Genomic DNA, 9661 nt, shown 5'->3' with positions numbered 1-9661 from the left:
CCTGCGAACCTTGCAGAACTAGCACTCCTGGAAGAAAGGTAAAGGTCCCGAGTTCGAGTCTCGGTCCGGCACAAACATTTAAGCTGCCAGGAAGTTTGGTATCAACGCACACACCGCTACAGAGAGTAAATCTCTCAGTCTGTGGCTAAGCCATGTCTCCACAATATCCTTTCTTCCAGGTGTGCTAGTTCTGCAAGGTTCTCAGGAGAGCTTCTGTGAAGTCTGGAAAGTAGGAGACGAGGTACTGGCGGAAGCAATGCTGTGAGGACGGGGCGTGGAGTCGTGCCTGGGTAGCTCAGTTGGTAGAGCACTTGCCCGCGAAAGGCAAAGGTCCCGAGTTCGAGTCTCGGTCCGGTACACAGTTTTAATCTGCCAGGATGTTTTAGCGACAGATGTTGAGTGATGACTGTGAAGGACAGGAAATACTGCATGGTCTTGTGAGACAGCAATACCAGAGTATGAAATGGGCCTCACTGTGGATCTCCATTTAGGCGAATTGTGCGATGTTCGTATTTGTGGCGTTTTCGGATGTGACCGTGGCCTGATGTTGGGCTCCACAGAAAGTGAGGACAGGCATATTCTTCGTCAAGGTTTTGATCGACCACCACAAGAGAGGATCACCATGTTGTCCGCCCCTCACACCATAATCCCTTCACGTCCGCGCCTGCCATCTGAGAACAAGTAATGGACCCCTTGCAACAATAGGTGTTGTCTCGCAACATTGGTAGGAGACTAGCTGCCACAGTAGCAAATCACCATCCCATGCGCACGATACCGCTAACAACATAGCAAACATAGCTTTGGCAAGAGTGGTGCCATGACTGGAGCGCATGGACTTCTGATCTAAAGCGTTGCATCGCACTGTGTTCAGCGATGAATCGCAGTTCTGCACTATCCCCTTCTCGGCGACCTGGGGAAAGTCCCATTGCTCTAGTGTTTTGGAGCCGTGTTACTTCTGGTATCATGGTGTAGGGAGTCATCATGTATGGCATTAGGTCATGGCGGGAAGTGATTAAGAGAGCTGCAACGGCACAGTGGTATGTAGCGGACATTCTCCGTTCTCTAGTGTAACCGCTCGTGCGACCGTACCATGGTGCCATTTGTCAGCAGAACAACGCTCATCCTTACATGAACTGTTACGTGACATTGAGGTACATCCATGACCAGTTTTATCCTAAGGTTTGACACCGATAGAACGTGTGGGATCAGCTCGGGCCTCAACTTCGTCCAGTGCCAACATCCAGCATTAGCGGTTCAGCTTGCCTCAGTTACGAGAACTCTACATCAGTACCTCGCAATTCACCTAACGTTTTGCGGCGAAGGGAACTTCTGGTGCCACTAACTGATCCTCCCTCCCGTGTTACACTGGTGAATGGCGCATGGGATAATAATTGTCGGGTAGCCTCTTTGTTAAGTCTAATTTTTCGCCTTTTTTGTGAGGCCTGACTTTATCTACCCTCATGCTCATAAATGAAGGATACGCTGATACATGGTGAAACAACGCTCTGGTGGGCGGTTTATCACCTCGGGGTATGACCATGCTGTCCATTTGACCTGCGGCCGTCGCACGGTGGCGCTGTCAGCAGTCCACATACGCACAGGTGTGTTGGTGAATGTCAGAGCACTGTGCAGCGCGTAAGTGTGCAGACGTTTTCAGACGTGCTGATGGTGACTGTGTGTTGAAAGTGGCTCAAAGAACCCATATTGATGACGTAGTGAGGGGTAGAACACTAGGGCGACTGGAGGCTAGTCAAACACAGGAGGTCGTAGCACGGACCCTCCATGTGCCACTAAGTGTGATCTCAAGATTATGGCAACGATTCCAGAAGACAGGAAACGTGTCCAGGCGCTACAGTACGGGGCGTCCACAGTGTACAACACCACAAGAAAACCGATATCTCATCATCAGTGCCCGCAGACAGCCACGGAATACAGCATGTAGCCTTGCACGGGACCTTACCGCAGCCAATGGAACACAGACACACAGTCTACAGACGACTGAACAGACGTGGTTTATTCGCCCGGAGACCTGCAAGGTGCATTCAACTGACCCCTTGTCACAGGAGAGGCCGTAAAGCCTGGTGTCAAGAACACAGTACATGGTCATTAGAACAGTGGTCCCAGGTTATGTTCACGGACGAGTCCAGGTATAGTCTGAACAGTGATTCTCGCCGGGTTTTCATCTGGCGTGAACCAGGAACGAGATATCAACCCCTTACCGTCATTGAAAGGGACCTGTATGGAGGACGTGGTTTGATGGTGTGGGGTGGGATTATGATTGGTGCACGTACACCCCTGCATGTCTTTGACAGAGGAACTGTAACAGGTCAGGTGTATCGGGACGTCATTTTGCACCAGTATGTCTGCCTTTTCAGGGACGCAGTGGGTCCCACCTTTCACCTGATGGATGATAACGCACGGCCCCACCGAGTTGCCAACGTGGAGGTGTACTTCAAACAGAAGATATCAGGAGAATGAAGTGGCCTGCCTGTTCTCCAGACCTAAACCCCATCGAGCACGCCTGCGATGCTCTCGGTCGACATATTGCTGCACGTCTTTAAACCCCTACGACACTTCAGGAGCTCCGACAGGCACTGGTGCAAGAATGGGAGGCTATACCCCAGCAGCTGCTCGACCACCTGATTAAGAGTATCCCAACCAGTTGTGCGGCCCGTGTACGTGTGCATGGTGATCATATCCCATACTGATGTCGGGGTACATGCGCAGAAAACAGTGGCGTTTTGTAGCACATGTGTTTCGGGATGGTTTTCTTAACTTATCACCAGTACGGTGGACTTACAGATCTGTGTCGTGTGTGTTCCCTATGTGCCTATGCTGTTAGCGCCAGTTTTGTGTAGTGCCTCGTTGTGTGGCACCACATTCTGCAATTATCCTTAATTTATGAGCATGAGTGTAGGAAGGAGACAGCGGTATTAACGTAATTTATTAAAAGTGACAATTTCTTATACTTTTTTTTTGCTGACTAGGCCTCCAGTTTACATTAGACTATTAAAAAATGATGACTAGTTCCGGATGTGTATAACAATCATCTTTTCCTCGTCGTGGTCGTTTTGCAAGATGTATGTGGAAGAAAGTAATACTGGAATGTTGTCCAACTCTTCCCAGAAAGTACTTTCTCTAAATAATAACAGTAAACCACACCGTGACGAAAGACGCCTCTCTTGTAGCGTGAGCCACTGGAGTTTGTTGGGCATGGACGAGTTACATTTCGTTGAGATTCATCCTACGAATCTAAGTCTGACATCTCCTTTTGCTGCTGTTTGTTTTATGTGGTCATTCGAGTTAAGTCAGCTCTGGATAGTTACTCCTAGATATTTTCCTGTCGATTCTGTTTCCAGCAATTTGTCATCGATAGTGTAGCTGTACAGTACTGGATTTCTTTTTCTTTTCATTCGAAATGTGTTACGTTTACTGACATTCAGGGTCAACTGCCAGGATCTGCATCATTCATCAAAGCTCTTATGTCATTCTGCATATTCATACTGCCTTCTCGCCTTGTCACTTTCTTATAGACAACCGCATCATCTACAACCAGTCTTAAAGAGCCTCCTACATTTTTACTAGATCACTTATATACATTGTAAAGAGTACCTTGAGGTAGTCCGTCGATTTTGTTTCATTAAGAGCGATGTGTTAAATTTAAACTGCAAGGAAGCTTTGAATTCAATCGGACGTCTGGCATTCTCGGGTATCTCGTATTTTGTTTCACTAGACGGCAGTGAGGTCGGTGTCAAATACCTTCCTGAAGTCGAGGAACACAGCACCAACCTCAGCGTCCCGCTGTGGACCTCATGGAGGACCAGAGCGAACTGAGTTTCCCAGGATCTCTGTCTCCGGAATCCTTACTGATTTTTTTGGAGATTTTTTTTTCATGAAGTTATAATTGGTGACCATAAAACATGTTCCATAATCTTGTACGACACCATTCCTAATGGAACTAGTGCATGCAGACAGGCCAAAAGGGGTGCATCGTACTACTGGTAAATGGGCTGAAACTGCCAAGTTCCTAGAAAATATGACTCGATATTGGAATCACTGAAGTAACCCCAAATACCTTCTCAACCCCCAGGCTATGTAGATATCCTACAGCACCCTAAATACATACAATAGATAAAGGAATCAGTAAAATGAGAACACATCACAAATCGCACAGCCGAAAAGAGCCAGTCCATGAGCCGATATACGCCAAGTCTCCATTGAAGCTCCCCACCCCTCCCCCCTCTGTAGTGTCCCTTTTGAAATAGTAATGACAATACATATAAATTGACTAAAAAAGAGACTGTGAATAATATTAAATGGACAGGAACGTCAAATTTATTACACAAATTTATCAAATTAATTCCAAGGAAATATCGATTGTAATGTAAAAAATGGTTCAAGTGGCTCTGAGCACTATGGCACTTTACTTCCGAGGTCATCAGTCCCCTAGAACCTAGAACTAATTAAACCTAACTAACCTAAGGACATCACACACATCCATGCCCGAGGTAGGATTCGAACCTGCGACCGTCGCGGCCTCGCGGTTCCAGACTGTAGCGCCTAGAACCGCAAAGCCACCTTGGCCGGCTGTAATGTTAAAAAAAAGACGTTATATGTAATAGATGAAATAGTAGTGTATAACGTATAGAAGCAATCATTATGATCTTTGTTCTTATATATAAACTGAAAAAAGACAATGAATTTTTCTTCTGCTGTTAGCCTGCTGTCTGTAACGTACGATCGATATTGTACTGGAGAGATAACGTATAGCGATAGCATTTGTTCTGTTTGTTCCCTTGCTTAGGGGTTAATTATTGTATCCTGTGCTTGGTGAAAATATATAGATATATGAGTGAGTGCAATGTGTCACTTATATACCTATACAAGCACCTCTTCATGAAGTGTCAATTGAAAAAAAAGTTATTTAGCATTTTTCAGCTCCTGCGAAGCGTGCAGTGGTGATCTTTGACTGGTAACAATCGGCCGCCATTACGCGGCATATTTCAAATGGCTCTGAGCACTATGGGACTCAACTACTGTGGTTATTAGTCCCCATAGAACTTAGAACTACTAAAACCTAACTAACCTAAGCATATCACACACATCCATGCACGAGGCAGGATTCGAACCTGCGACCGTAGCAGTCGCACGGTTCCGGACTGCGCGCCTAGAACCGCGAGACCACCGCGGCCGGCACGCGGCATATTTAAAACCTCTACTCTGCGCAGATTACTTCACTAGCCAGCGCAGTAAAAATCATTCCAATTCATTAAGTTATTTAAAGTGGAGAAGTTCAATAATGCTATTTTGCCAAAAACCAAATATTTTGAGAGATGAAATTATTTCTAGGTCAGTGGACTTGGCCGGAATTCTACACTCCTGGAAATGGAAAAAAGAACACATTGACACCGGTGTGTCAGACCCACCATACTTGCTCCGGACACTGCGAGAGAGCTTTACAGCAATGATCACACGCATGGCACAGCGGACACACCAGGAACCGCGGTGTTGGCCGTCGAATGGCGCTAGCTGCGCAGCATTTGTGCACCGCCGCCGTCAGTGTCAGCCAGTTTGCCGTGGCATACGGAGCTCCATCGCAGTCTTTAACAGTGGTAGCATGCCGCGACATCGTGGACGTGAACCGTATGTGCAGTTGACGGACTTCGAGCGAGGCCGTATAGTGGGCATGCGGGAGGCCGGGTGGACGTACCGCCGAATTGCTCAACACGTGTGGCGTGAGGTCTCCACAGTACATCGATGTTGTCGCCAGTGGTCGGCGGAAGGTGCACGTGTCCGTCGACCTGGGACCGGACCGCAGCGACGTATGGATGCACGCCAAGACTGTAGGATCCTACGCAGTGCTGTAGGGGACCGCACCGCCACTTCCCAGCAAATTAGGGACACTGTTGCTCCTGGGGTATCGGCGAGGACCATTCGCAACCGTCTCCATGAAGCTGGGCTACGGTCCGGCACACCGTTAGGCCGTCTTCCGCTCACGCCCCAACATCGTGCAGCCCGCCTCCAGTGGTGTCGCGACAGGCGTGAATGGAGGGACGAATGGAGACGTGTCGTCTTCAGCGATGAGAGTCGCTTCTGCCTTGGTGCCAATGATGTTCGTATGCGTGTTTGGCGCCGTGCAGGTGAGCGCCACAATCAGGACTGCATACGACCGAGGCACACAGGGCCAACACCCGGCATCATGGTGTGGGGAGCGATCTCCTACACTGGCCGTACACCTCTGGTGATCGTCGAGGGGATACTGAATAGTGCACGGTACATCCAAACCGTCATCGAATCCATCGTTCTACCATTCCTAGACCGGCAATGGAACTTGCTGTTCCAACAGGATAATGCACGTCCGCATGTATCCCGTGCCACCCAACGTGCTCTAGAAGGTGTAAGTCAACTACCTTGCCCAGCAAGATCTCCGGATCTGTCCCCCATTGGGCATGTTTGGGACTGGATGAAGCGTCGTCTCACGCGGTCTGCACGTCCAGCACGAACGCTGGTCCAACTGAGGCGCCAGGTGGAAATGGCATGGCAAGCCGTTCCACAGGACTACATCCAGCATCTCTACGATCGTCTCCATGGGAGAATAGCAGCCTGCATCGCTGCGGAAGGTGGATATACACTGTACTAGTGCCGACATTGTGCATGCTCTGTTGCCTGTGTCTATGTGCCTGTGGTTCTGTCAGTGTGATCATGTGATGTATCTGACCCCAGGAATGTGTCAATAAAGTTTCCCCTTCCTGGGACAATGAATTCACGGTGTTCTTATTTCAATTTCCAGGAGTGTACTACGCTAAGAGCAAAAACGGCTCTGAGCACTATAGGACTTAACAGCTGAGGTCATCAGTCCCCTAGAACTTAGAACTAATTAAACCTAACTAACCTAAGGACATCACACACATCCATGCCCAAGGCAGGATTCGAACCTGCGACCGTAGAGGTCGTGCGGTTCTAGACTGAAGAGCCTAGAACTGGTCGGCCACCAAGGAAATAATTTGTATGGACCCTGGCGTTCAAGTAAATCATAACTTAACATTTATTTTGGCCACCTACAAATCAATTTTCTTATTACGGCCTCTAGTGTTCTAGCAGTCAATACTAGTAAATCAATATAGCAAATAATAAATTACAGCAGAGGGACGTAATACCTACCTCCCCCCAGATTACACCAGACAGCCTCTGAGTTTTTATCTTGGCTGATGCCAAGATACTTAAGGTACTTGATGTGACAGAGAATACTGCTCTCAAATTGCACCTTGAGCTCAATGTTAGATCGTTTGTTGTTAAGGTGAAACGCACAAACCTCGGTCTTACTTGTACTGGGCTCCAGTCTCCATGTTTTTGAGATGTGATTTAAGGACCACTGCGTCCTCTATTAGTGTTGCCTCTGAGTGACACAGCTCTTTTGATTGACAACCTAGAGCGATGTCGTCTGGATAGCACAATTTCCTTGAAATTGCTTCTGATAGGTCAGAATATAAAGGTTGAGTGTTGTGCTTGAGTGTGGTGTAATAACTGTCATAACAGCCTCATCGGTACGCTGTTTAACGAGACGGTAAGCATGATTACTGGCACAATTACACCAACTCCTGTCTACTGAATTACCCTGCTAAGTAGTATCTACCCACCACAGATTTGCAGAGCTGAGACCCTGCTTAGACATTACCACGTTTTACAAGATAATAACGAACCAGCCATTCGTCACGACATACCTGTCTTACGAAGAAACTACCTTCGTTCGAGACATCCGCCACTGTGTACGCTGAACAGCTAGCTGCAATTAACACCAAAGTAAGGGATCTCTGGAACAAAAGCTGTCAATACATTGGAAATTACCAATAACGGCAATGGTTCGAGAAACATACACTACTGGCCATTAAAATTGCTGCACCAAGAAGAAATGCAGATGATAAACGGGTATTCATTGGACAAATATATTATACTATATCTGACATGTGATTACATTTTCACGCAATTTGGGCTCATAGATCTGAGAAATCAGTACCCAGAACAAGCACCTCTGGCCCTAATAACGCCTGGGCATTGAGTCAAACAGGGCTTGGTTGGGGGGTACAGGTACAGCTGCCCATGCAGCTTCAACGCGATACCACAGTTCATCAAGAGTAGTGACTGGCGTATTGTGACGAGCCAGTTGCTTGGACACTATTGACAGAGGTTTTCAATTAGTGAGAGATCTGGAGAATGTGGTGGCCAGGGCAGCGGTCGAACATTTTTTGTATCCAGAAAGGCCCGTACAGGACCTGCAACATGCGATCGTGCATTATCCTGCTGAGATGTAGGGTTTTGCAGGGCTAGAATGAAGGGTAGTTCCGCGGGTCGTAACACATCTGAAATGAAACGTACACTGTTCAAAGTGCCGTAAATGTGAACAAGAGATGACCGTTACGCGCAACCAATGGCACCCCATACCATCACGCCGGGTGATATGCCAGTATGGCGATGACGAATACACGCTTCCAATGTGCGTTCTCCACGATGTCGCCAAAAACGGATGCGACCATCATGATGCTGGACACAGAACCTGGATTCATCCGAAAAAACGACGTTTTGCCATTCGTGGACCCAGGTTCGTCGTTGAGTACCACCATCGCAGGCGCTCCTGTCTGTGATGCAGCGTCAAGGGTAACCGCAGAGATGGTCTCCGAGTTCATTGTTCATGCTGCTGCAAACGTTGTCGAACTGTTCGTGCAGATGGTTGTTGTCTTGCAGACGTCCCCATCTGTTGATTCAGGGATCGAGACGTGGCTTTACGATCCGTTACAGCCATACGGATAAGAAGCCTGTCATCTCGACTGTTAGTGATACGAGGCCGTTGGGATCCAGCACGGCGTTCCGTATTACCCTCCTGAACCCACGGATTCCATATTCTGCTAACAGTCATTGGATCTCGACCAACGTGAGCAGCAATTTCGCGATACGATAAACCGGAAACGTGATGGTACGCATTTCTCCTCCGTACACGAGGCATCACAACAACGTATCACCAGGCAACGCCGGTCAAATGCTGTTTGTGTATGAGAAATCGATTGGAAACTTTCCTCATGTCAGCACGTTGTAGGTGTCGCCACCGGCGCCAACCTTGTGTGAATGCTCTGAAAAGCTAATCATTTGCATATCACAGCATCTTCTTCCTGTCGGTTAAATTTCGCGTCTGTAGCACGTCATCTTCGTGGTGTAGCAATTTTAATGGCCAGTAGTGTAACTGTAATACTGTGGGTGACGAACTTGCAGTACATATGGACGGTGCCCTTACTGACTCTATAAATGGGGTTTTGTGGAGTATCAGAGTTGTGACAGTGACCCACTGAAACAGTCTAGCAGACACGTAAGAGAAGAGTGCGTCCTACGGTGCTATAAGCGCACGTGAAATGATTTTATGAATACCTATTTCACAGCGGTGGACGGATTAGAAACACAGATATTAATATATAGTCTTTTTCTATTTATTTAATTTAATGGCATTCATTATGTGTTAGAAAAGTAATGTGTTTGTGTACCATACGAATGATAATGCTACTAAAGAGCCGTTTAACAAGCGATGAATTCGCTCTACCGCATGAAGTGAGATGTCTGTAGTCGCATTTCTCACAATGGTGTGCAGACTGTAGGTAAGCGTGGAGAGACCGCCTCC

At 47.5% G+C, this 9661-nt stretch overlaps 1 non-coding gene across 1 annotated transcript; it reads left to right on the top strand.

Annotated features, from left to right (window-relative positions):
- The first annotated feature begins 284 nt into the window (after positions 1-284).
- Trnas-cga (transfer RNA serine (anticodon CGA)) lies at positions 285-359 on the top strand. The gene has a single exon. It is a non-coding gene; the product is annotated as a tRNA-Ser (tRNA).
- Positions 360-9661: the final 9302 nt, after the last annotated feature.

Source organism: Schistocerca gregaria, chromosome 6 (assembly GCF_023897955.1).
Source record: "Schistocerca gregaria isolate iqSchGreg1 chromosome 6, iqSchGreg1.2, whole genome shotgun sequence".
NCBI lineage: Eukaryota > Metazoa > Arthropoda > Insecta > Orthoptera > Acrididae > Schistocerca > Schistocerca gregaria.
Note: the sequence above shows the minus strand (reverse complement) of the source record. Positions and strands in the feature narration are given on the sequence as shown.